The sequence below is a fragment of the Peromyscus maniculatus genome, chromosome X (assembly GCF_049852395.1).
Source record: "Peromyscus maniculatus bairdii isolate BWxNUB_F1_BW_parent chromosome X, HU_Pman_BW_mat_3.1, whole genome shotgun sequence".
NCBI lineage: Eukaryota > Metazoa > Chordata > Mammalia > Rodentia > Cricetidae > Peromyscus > Peromyscus maniculatus.
In genome coordinates this window covers 80,548,542-80,560,454 of record NC_134875.1, presented here as the reverse complement: position 1 = coordinate 80,560,454, position 11,913 = coordinate 80,548,542, and positions in this window count along the sequence as shown.

Here is an 11,913-nt window from a genome sequence, read left to right as displayed (position 1 = left end):
TGGCTACAAGACATGGCCAGCTGAGACTCCCTATCCCCTAATACTAGGTGAAAATATTATTTTTTACTTCAAATTTTTTGTTTTTTGAGAATTTCGTACACGAGTATTTATATAATTTATATAATTTCTACCCCTTTCTTCTTCCTTCTGTGCCACCCAGTACCTTTCATATTCATGACCCCTTCTTTAATTATTGCTTTACACACATGTACAGACATGTACACACACAACCTACTGAGTCCATTTAGAGTTGACCATGTGTATGTGTTTTTAGGGCTGACCACCTTGTATTGGATAAACATGTGTCAGGGGCTTCATCCTTGATCAAACTGGATTTTCTTCTGAGCAACCACTTACTGCCTGTATCTCTTCATCATGAGATGGACCTTGTGAAATTTCTCCTATTCGTGTTGGCAGCATCTTTTACCTCTGAGAGCACAATTTCACTATGTTGTGGGGTATACTTGGTTAGGTTAAATTTCACTGGTGACCTTTGTAGCTGGATATTTGCATCCTTCTCTAGATTTAAGGAGTTTTCTGTTACGATCTTTTAAGATAAGCTTTTGACCTCTTTAACATTCTCAAGTCCCTCTTGAACCCCAATAACCTGGTATACTACGTAGAGTTCTCTAGAAGAGCAGAACAGATAGAATGTTCGTGTGTGTTTGTGTGTGTGTGTGTATGAGTGTATGTGTCTGTGCATGTGCGCGTGCATGTGTGTGTGTGCATGTGTGCGTGCATGTGTGTGTGTGTGTGTGTGTGTGTGTGTGTGTGTGTGTGTACTAGAATGGCTTTCACATCAGGATTTGGGTAGTCCCACATTGGATGTCTGAGGAAACTGGGAACTCAATAATGACTCAGTCTATGAAGCTGGTGTCAGAGCGGTCTCAATATGCTGCTGAAGGTCTTAAGGATTCTCAGGGAGCTGTGATGCTGTGGCCTACGCAGCTGGAGCATGAAATCTGGCGAGGGAAGCCGAGGTTAAACAGCACTCTAGACACTCAGTTTCAGTTCGTCAGGGAAGCAGCTCTCTTTATTAGTCTCAAGAGGGGCTTATATACCCCTCTAACAGCAGGAGTCAAGGAATGGTTACTCTGTATCGGTAGGCAAGCCAGACACTGTTTTCCAAACAGGAAAAACCACAGGGGAACTGATCCCCAGCACCCTCCGGAATCCAACTGCACATTTTTCACACAAACAACTTAACTGGGACAGGACAAAAAAGGGCATTTAGAATTAAGGCAGCAAACTTACTGCTGCCAACTCTGTGGGTCTGCAATCCGCCCTTTGAAGGCCAAGAAAACTTCTGTCCCTGAAGATAGTGGCAGCAGCTGCAGGGGGTGGGGCATGGAGAGAGGAGAGGTGGAGAGAGGGAGGAGGAGGGAGGAGGCAGGAGGGGAGATACACTGCTCAGCAACCAATATTGCTTCCCCCCTCAGACTTCTTTATAGCTTGGCCATCTGTGGGAAGGGGCTGTCCATCTTGAGAGGGAGTCTTCCCAGTGCTGTCTGGAAATGCTCTCACATATGCACCCAGAGACTTGTCTCCTGGTTGGTTCTTCATTCCATTAACTTGGCAATCAAAACTATCCATTACACCTGGATATTTGTCCTAAAAACTGTCTTCAAGTTTTCACAAGCTTGGAATAATTTATCTCCACTCTCTCCTGCTGTGTGTTTTCACACTGTCTCCTCAAACTCACTCATTCTACATTTTGTTTTAATCTATTCAGCTACTGATTCCTCCTATAGCATTTTAAAATGCCACTAAGTTAATTTTTCAGATCAAAGGATTATCACAGAATTCCTTCCATCGTTCTGTTAAGTTTCTCTGTCAAAATATTCGATCATTTTCAATGTTTTCTTGAAGCTCATTGAGTTCCTTTTACATTCCCAGAATTCAACCATTCTGCTCAGCATCTTGTCAGTTTCTCAGTTTCTTGTGCCTCATTTTGACAAGTGGAAACCTTGTTCCCTGAGAGTTTTCTGCTTCCTCCTCCTTCTCTTCCTCCTTTTCCTCCTCTCTGTCTTCTGACATAGGGTCTTGCTATGATTTGCAGTCCAGGCTGGCCTAGAGTTTATGATGCTCCTGCCTCGGCCTCCTGAGTACCGAGAATACAAATGTATGCTACTATACCTGACTCCCTGCAAAGCCTGGATGCTTGTTGGCATTCAATGTCATTTGCATATGAAAGGTTGTGTTTTACCATCTGCCTCTGTATGTGCCTACCTTCCCTTAAATTCTAACAGGCTGCTCAGTTTCTCTAAGATACTTCTGCAATTTCAGCACTAGATGGTACCATTGGGTCTCCTGTCTGTCTGTTATGGTGTGTTTTTACTATTTTAGCACTAGAGGGCAACCCAAGCTCAGATTTTTCCATAAATCTGCCATTGATCAACATGAATTCCAGGAGCACTTTAGAGATAAGCCATCCTAATAACCAATTTCCTGCTACCTAGGTAGGCCCAAATGTGCCACTCCCCGCCACAGAGAGTCTCCAGCACTGTGATTATGCTGATTTCTGACAGAATCATCGTGGAGGGACCAGTTCCAGTCTTGTATGCCATTCCTGTGATCAGAAACACTGCAAGGTTGTATCATCCCCTGAGCCCATAGCCTGCTGTGACTGGTCCAGAACTAGGCAGCACCAAGAACCCTGTTGGTTTTTCACTGTCTACTGCCGCAGTAGACCTGTAGTCTAAGACGGCTGCAACCTGCCACAGGTCAGTGATCTGGAATAGAAGCCCAACTCACTGGGGTTATTTGTCTTACTTGACACCAGGGCTTACCCAGAGTCTACAACTGTGGGCGCAGGCCTGAGGGTAGGGGCCATTAGGATCTTATCAACGCTAGCTTTCAATAACTTGGGTTCCAGTGCATAGATCTCTGCTTACTGGAGAGTTCTACTATGGAGTCTTATTTTGTGGTATGTTTCTCAATGTGGGAGACTGCTAGGGAATACAGCCTTTTTTCCACAATATATAGATTATTGCATGAAATGCTTGCTTCTTTTAATTTTTATTTATTTATTTATTTATTTATTTATTTATTTATTTATTTATTTATTTATTTATTTATTTTTGGTTTTTCGAGACAGGGTTTCTCTGCGTAGCTTTGCGCCTTTCCTGGAACTCACTTGGTAGCCCAGGCTGGCCTCGAACTCACAGAGATCCGCCTGGCTCTGCCTCCCGAGTGCTGGGATTAAAGGCGTGCGCCACCACCGCCCGGCTTAATTTTTATTTTTTATTTAATTAATATTCTTTATTTATTTTACATACCGAACACAGTTTTCCCTCTCTACTCTCTTCCATTCCCCTTCTATTCCCCTCCTCCCCCTCTCCATTCACTCCTCCTCCCTCTCCATTTAGAAAGGGGCAGGCTTCCTACATGGACAGGAAAGCATGGCCCATCACATTAAGGTAGAACCGTGCTCCTTCTCCTGTATAAAGGCTGGGCGAGGTAATCCCTTCATGGGGAACAGTTCCCCCAAAGCCAGCTAAGCACCAGGGACAGGTCCTGATCTCACTGCCTTTCAAACAGACTGAGCTACACAACTGTCACACACATGCAGAGGGCCTAGATTGGTCCCATGGAGGCTCCCTAACTGTTTGTCCAGAGTGCTCCTAGAAGCTCAAGTCAGCTGTTTCTTTGGGTTTCTCCTTCACTGTCTTGACCTCCCTTGCTTATGTAATCCCTTCTCCCTCTCTTCAACAGGACTCCCAGAGCTAGGCCCAGTGCTTGGGTGTGGATCTCTGCATCTGCTTCCATGAGTTACTGGATGAAGGCTCTGATTACAGGAGAGGCCAGTTCAGGTACCCTATTGCTAGGAGTCTTAATTAGGGTCATCCTTGTGGATTCCTGGGAGTTTCCCTGGCACCAGGTTTCCCCTTAACCCTGAAATACCCACCATCAGGACTTTTCATTCCTTACTCTCCCCCTCTGTCTCACCCCCAACCTACCTCCCATGCCCAGCATGCCCAACTTGCTCCCTCAAGTTCCCATCCCCCACCCTCCCACCCTGCCCCCAGTTTACCCAGTTCTCCCTAGGAGAACTCATCTATTTTCCCTTCCTAGGGAAATCCATGCATCCCTCCTTGGGCCCCCTTTGTTATGTAACCTCTCTGGGGCTGTGAATTGTAGGTTGTTTATCCCACACTTTACTCCTAATATCTACTTATGAGTGAGGACATACCAAGTTTGTCTTTCTGGGTCTGAGTTATCTCATTCAGAATGATTTTTTCTAGTTCCATCCATTTGACTGCAAATTTCATGATGTCATTGTTTTTATGGCTGAGTAGTAATCCATTGTGTAAATTCTTGGGTTGATGGGCATTTAAGTTGTTTCCAGGTTCTGGCTATTACAAATAATGCTGTTATGGATATAGTTGAGCAAGTGTCCTTGTGGTATGATTGAGTATTCTTTGGGTATATGCCCAAGAGTGGTGCTGCTGGGTCTTGAGGTAGATTGATTCCCATTTTTCTGAGAAACTGTCATATTGATTTCCAAAGTGACTGTACCAGTTTGCACTCCCACCAGCAGTAGTGAAGTGTTTCCCTTGTTCCACATCCTCTCCAATATAAGCTGTCATCCGTGTTTTTGAGCTTAGCCATTCCGACAGAGGTAAGATGGTATCTCAGAGTCGTTTTGATTTACATTTCCTTGATGACTAAGGATGTTGAACAGTTCTTTAAGTGTATTTCGGCCATTTGAGATTCATCTGTTGTGAATTCTCTGTTTAGATCTGTACCATACTTCTTGATTGGATTATTTGGTATTTTGATGTCTGGTTTCTTGAGTTTTGGAGATCAGCTCTCTACCAGATGTGGGGTTGGTGACAATCTTTTCCCATTCTGTAGGATGCCATTTTGTGTTATTGACAGTGTCCTCTGCCTTACATAAGCTTTTCAGTTTCCAGAGGGCTTATTTATTGTCAATCTCAGTGTCTGTGCTACTGGTGTTATATTTAGGAAGTGGTCTCCTGTGCCACCGCGTTCAAGAGTACTTCCTACTTTCTCTTCTAGTAGGTTCAGTGTATCTGGATTTATGTTGAGGTCTTTGATCCACTTGGATTTGAGTTTTGTGCATGGCAATAGATATGGATCTATTTGCATTCTTTTACATGTTGACATCCAGTTATGCCAGCACCATTTGTTGAAGATGCTTTCTTTTTCCATTGTATAATTTTTTTCTTTGTCAAAAACCAGATGTTCATAGATGTGTGGATTTATGTCAAGGTCTTTGATTTGATTCCCTTGATCTACGTGTCTGTTTTATGCTGATACCAAGTTTTTTTTTTATTACTTTGGCCCTATATTAGAGCTTGAAGTCAGGGATAGTAATATCTCCAGAATGTCCTTTGTTGTACAGGATTGGTTTAGCTAACATGGTTTTTTTTTTTCCCATATAAATCTACAGGTTAAACCCATCATAATCCCAACACAATTCTTCACAGACCTTGAAAGAACAATACTCAACTTCATATAAAAAATGCTTGCTATTTTTCCCCATGGGTCCTCCTATGGAAAATAGGTTTATAATCCTATCCCATAGACATCAGTGTTGGCTTGTGATTACAATGACCAATTAAAAAGCAAGTTGGAAGTGACATGCCCTACCTAGGAGACGTGCTTAATGTTTGTGAAATTCAACTTTCTTCTGCCATAGGTCAGTAATGTCTTAACCATCAGATGTTTTTCAGCCCAGATTTTGGAGTGAAGGTGACAGCAGAGCCATAGATGATCTGACAGGAGTGTGTGATCTGAATAAGAAATAAATGTTACAGATAAATTCTTGATTTGTTTTTTTGTATTTTAGTATAGCTTAGTGGAACCTGACTAATACAACTCCTTTCACCAATTCTTAATGAATTAGCAAGATTTATCTTCCACTTTGTTGTGAATGTTACAGTTTCTAGTATTGTAAATACCTTAATCTTATTTATTCTAGATTATTACCATTATGTTTTTTGCTGCTTTTGATTTTATGTTGTCAAATACCACTGCTATTAAGTTTTGTGACTTCATGTCATTTAAAAGAATAAACCTTTCAACAAACCTTAACTATCATAAATACCCATATTTAGTTTTAGTTATCTAGCATATATTAATTGTGAATAGTAATGGGTTCCAGTATGACATTTTCATACATGTATCTTAATCATGTTGACCACCTTAATTATACTCTCTGTCCCCTTCTCATTCACACTGATCCCCTTCTTTCCAACTAGCTCCCTTTTAACCTTTTTTTGTAGGATCCTATCAGTTTCACTTGTTTATAAACAAGTTAGGCTTATTTAATGGGTGCATAGGTGTAGGGTACTTTACAAAAGTGTGGACAACATACCAGTGGCTGCATTGAGAAAAAATGACTTTCCATCTCCTACCAACCATTAACTGCCTTGGAGACAGATGGGATCTCATTTCCCCCATTCATGGTGGAATACTGATGGGCCAGATCAATCAGGTACAAATCCCAGCCAGCTAATCACAGCTGCTGTGAATTCAAGAATGCAATGGCTGTGTCAAGCCCAGAAAACAGTGTTCCATAACACTCCACTCATTCCTCCAGCTCTTACATTCCTACCACCTTTTCTTGTGTGATGCTCCCTGAGCTTTGGAGGGGGTAGCCTAGACGTCCTATTTTTAGCTGAGCATTCAACAATTATTCATTCCCATCACTTTGACAAGTTATATGTCTATGCAGTTGCTGCTGCTCACTACAGAAAGAAGTTTCTCTAACTAAAGTTGACAGCCACACTAATCTGTGTACATAAATGTAATTACTTAGAAAGCAAGTGGACAGGTCATATTACATCCAATCAGAAGAACAACAGTAGTGACTTCCCCACTAGGAACTATGACTTCCCCAACCATCCCTACTGTGGGATGAGCCTCAAACTGATCTAGAAAGTGGTTTGTTAACATCTTAGTTACACTGGTTTTCATAGTATGCCCTAACAAAAGCTACTTAAGGAAGGGAGGCTTTATTGTGGTTTATAGTCCATCATAGTGGTGAAGAAATGACATCAGGCAGGAAAGACGTAGTAGCAGAAGTAGAAAGTGGCTTGGTCATGCTGTTCAGGAGGCAGAAGTGGATAAGAAGTGGAGCTGGGCTATAACGTCTTAAAGCATGCACTCACTTCCTACAGGGAGGCTCTACAACCTTCCCAAGCAGTCTTCTCATCTGTGTACAAAGTATTCAAATGTGAGACTACGAGAGACTTTTCATATTCACCACATTTAGTCCATGCTCCCCATAGGTTGATGGCCTTCTCTTGATTAAAAATGCGTTCAGCCCAACTTCCAAAGTTCCCATAGTATTTAATAGTTTCAACATTGTTCAAAGACCAGAGTCTCTTCTGAGACTCAGGGCAATCTCTTAGCTGTGACCCCGTGTAAAAAACATCACATGCTTGCAGTGTGAAATGACACAGTATAAACATTTCTATTCAAAATGGGAGGAATGGGGGTGAATAGCAAAGAAAGATCGGACCAAAGTAAAACTAAAACCTAGCAGAGAAAACACCAAATTCTGCAACTCCATATCCAGCATCTGAGACTCAGTACAATCATCTTAGCTCCAAAGAGCTTAGGTAGCTCTATCCCTCCATCTCTGCTGCCTATAAGTACACATAGCCTCTCTCTTAGTCATGATCCACACTGTGTATGCAGCTTTATTCAGTGGAACTCACATGGTTCTGGCTCCTCCAACATCCTGGGGTCTCTAATGCAATTTAAGCTTCGCCTTCACAGCTTCATCCAGTTGCTTATCAGGGCCTTCTTACAGGCAGGTACTCTAATCCCAGCACACATTGCTTGGCTTTCAGCAGCTCTCTGCAACCATGGTATGAGACTCATGACTCCCTCAATCTTGCCTCTTTCATGCCTCCAAAGCCAGTACCATATAGTCAACACTGCCAAGTTCTACTGCCACCTGAAGGTTGACCTACTTCCCATTGGATCACAGTTGCATCAGCTTCTGTGTGCTAACACTGAGAAAAACTTCCTTAGGAAATCGCTTTCCAGAAATAGGAAGCCCCTTCAGCACTCTAAGTTCAGCAATGGGGTCTGTATTAGTTACTCTTCTGTTGTTATGAGGAGCACCATGACCATAAAAACTTATGGAAGATTTTATTTTTGCTTACAGTTCCAGATCAGAGCCAGTCATGGTAGGAAGGTATGGCAACAAATGGCAGGCATGGTGGTAGGAACAGGACACTGAGAGCTCATCTCCTTTTGTGCAAGTACCAAGCAGAAAGCATAAACTGGAAGGGGCATGAGGATTTTAATATCAAAGCCCACCTCCATTTGTGTACTTTTGCCAGCAAGGCTGCACCATCTAAACCTTCCCAAACAGTGCCACCAAATGACAAACAAGTGTTCAAATACTTGAGTCTGGGGAGGAGCATTCGTATTCAAACGACTCCAGGGTTTTGCCATTTCATTTTGATAGCTTACTTGGAGGAGTCTGTTCTCCTCTTCCACTGCAGATTCTGGGAACTGAACTCAGAGCTGCCTTTGGAGTAAGAAATTATTTTAGCCTACTTGTACCATGGATTTTCCCCCTTCAACCATTACAGGGTTTTACTGTGGCAATAGTAAGCTGAGTTGGCAGCTGTGGTATTTCAGAACTTGAAATACATAATTCCAAGTCCTTCTGGCATTTAAAGTTTTTGTTGAGAAATCAACTTTTGGTGTGATGGGCCTGGCTTTATATGTGACTTAGTGCTTGTCTCTCGAAGCTTTCAATATATTCTCTTTGTTTTGTGTATTTGGCACTTTAAGTGCAGTAGATGTGGGGATGTCCTTTCTCTGTCTTATAATTTTATGTTCAGCCAGGCGGTGGTGGCACACGCCTTTAATCTCAGCATTCAGGAGGCAGAGGCAGGAGGATCTCTGTGAGTTTGAGGCTAGCCTGGTCTACAGAGCGAGAGCCAAGACAGGCTCCAAAACAACACAGTGAAACCCTACCTTTGAAAAACTAAAATAATAGTGATAATAGTAGTTTTGTGTTCAATATGGCTCTCATATTTGGATGGGCACCTCTTTTAATAGATTTGCAAAATTTTTTGTTACAATATGGCTAAAAATATTTTCTATGCTGTTGACATGGACTTCTTTTATGCCCACAACTTATAGATTGTGTTTTTTTATGGTGTCTCAAATATCTTACATGTTCCAGTAATGCTTTTATTTATCTATCTTTGTTCCAATTCATTTATCTCATCTTCAAGCCCTTGTATTCTGTCGTCCCATGATCCATTCTGAGTATTTTCTTTATTGAATTCTATCTTCACGTGTTGTATTAAATTCTTTATTTCATTCATATGTTTGTGTTCTTTTGAAATTCATCCAGAAACTTGTGTACACTTTTATTTTTAACAAAATTATCATTCTTTTGAATTCTTTATAATTTCGCTTAATTTGCTGTCATTTGGGCTATTATTGTGAAATGGCACCTTTTGGGAGGAGATATATTTTTGTCTTGGTTTTTCACTGTATTTGTGTTTTTTTCCACTGAGACATGCACATCTGAAGTTAGAGCACCAGTAGAATCTCATTTTATTCAAGTCAAATTTATTCTTTCAGTAGATTTGTTTACAATGTTTAGGATAGACTTAGTTGTAGTAGGATTGAGGTCCAGTTTTCCTCTGTTGTATTGGTGTTCAGAGCCCCAGGCTCCATCCCTGATTCTTCTGTAAAAGTAGAATGTTGCCTACAACAGCAGTCACTTTGCAGAGGTTTCCCACTATGGAAACGGGTGATGTCTAAATACAAAATAATCACTCCTTAAGCACTAATCATTTTAGCGCATGTAGAGACAGTGATAATTCTATATTAACATATTAGTTACTGTGTGTATGAGTGGAAAGAAAAACATCTATTAGTTTTGGGTTGATACATAGAAGGTAGAGGAGGAGAATGTAAACAGAAGAGGGTACTGTAGAGTCAAAAATAAGAGGGGGTCCAGGGTGTTTTGGCTAATGTAAATTGAAGGGAGAGAGATAAAGATATGCTATATGTTCTATAGCATAGAACAGTCTCATCACTTAGGAGGCTGAGCCTCAGAGACCTTGCAAACCTGTGTTCTATGGAAGAAGAAAAGAAAAAAGGAAAGAGTACAGAGGAAAAATGCAATCAAGGGGAAAAACTGAGAAAATTATTAAATGTTCAAATTCACTATTTATTATTTATCATTTGTTAAATGTTAAACTCATTATTTTTATTTTATATGTCTGTTTATGTGAATGTCCATGTGCATACCAGTGCCTACAGACACCAGAGGGCATCAGATCTCCTGGAGCCAAAGATTCTGGCCATTGTGAGATATGTGGAATGCATTCTGGGAACCAAACTCTGGTCCTCTGGAAATGCAGCAGGTGCTCTTGATTGATGGACTATCTCTCTAGCCCTTGGTCTGCTAATTTGACACTCATAGTTAAATAAAGAAGGAATGGATGTAGGGGAGAGAGTTAGATCTGTGGGGACACAGGATATGAAAACTGACCTACCTTATCAGAGACTATGGGGGTCCAGCCCCTCAATAGTCCCCTCCCAGGGTCCGGGAAGAATCTACAACCAGCTGATAATTAATCTTTGATGAAAAGAAATGAATCTATGTACACGAAATTCCTTAGTCCATACACTTTATTATTCTGTCAGTTCTCTCCCTACAAGCTTATTCTCTGCTCTCATTTTTTAGCTCTTTTCTTGTCCAATTTCTCTTTACATTTATCTGTTGTCCTCCCTAGGTTTTATATTAATTTCTTCATCTTAATATGCCCCTTCTAGGTTCTCATCTATCTAGTTCTTTCCCATATCAGCTCCTCTCCCATCTCCTTCTTTCTCATCTTGTTCTTCCTCAGCTTGTTCTTCCCCATCTGGCTCTTCCTCATCTTCCATCTTGTCACTCTAGTACTCTCTTCTAGCCCTTCAATGTAGTCCTTCCCCATCTCTGTTTGTTCCTCTCAAGTTCTTACCCATCTAGTTCTTCTTTTCTCTTTTCTCTTCTCTGTCCTCTCGTGCCCTGGAAGTCCCGGTATATATACACCTACAAGTGGTGGTAATCCCTCCACAGTGCAAAGCCAGGCTTCCAGAGTCAAACAGAGGGGTGTTAAGAATCACATAGAGAGACAATAATTGTTAATTATCATTTGCGACCCAAAAGGGAAGTGACTAATGGGGAAATTAACTAAAGGCTGAATTCGGGTAATATCTAAGAAGAGGGATCTTATATGCTCAACTATAACCTTAAGCATGATTGGTAGAAAATGTTAAGAATCTATAAGTTGCTAGGTCAAAGGAAGAAAATAAAACTGCCTTTTTTTTTTCCCTGTTGCTCCTATCTGTCCAAACTATCTGCTGTTTTTTCTGCAGGGTGGGGGAAAGTGTGCTCAGTCGCTAGGCAACCTGTGTACAGCTAGATGCCTCTGGTGATAATTAAAGGGAGATTTGGAACTAGAGAAAGATTTGGGAAAGGAGAAGTTAAGCTTAATTGGCACATCGGCCATGCCTTCTCAAACGGGTAGTCTGGACACTTAAGTTTGTTCTTAGAGAGTACAGAGGTTTCTCTGATAAGGCACTTTCCTCCGTCTGGGGATGGACCTGGCCGGATGCTGCCAATGATGATAATTACAAGGAGGCTTGAACTGGGGTTCTGGCTGAGCATAGCTGTCATTGCAAAGGGTTATCTAAATATTCCTAGAAGTGGTTAGGTAAGGAGTTAGAGGTCTATAAAGTTAGTAAGACTGTAAGAAAGGAGGGTCTGAGCTAAATTGTGTAAAGCTATTATTTAATATCCACCTGACCTAAGCAGTGTCTCCTTGTGGAATTAAATGAGGAGACTTGCATGTGGAATGTTATTACTGTTAGTCACTGAAAGTGGCTAAGGGAGATATCTGATTCCAAAGGAAG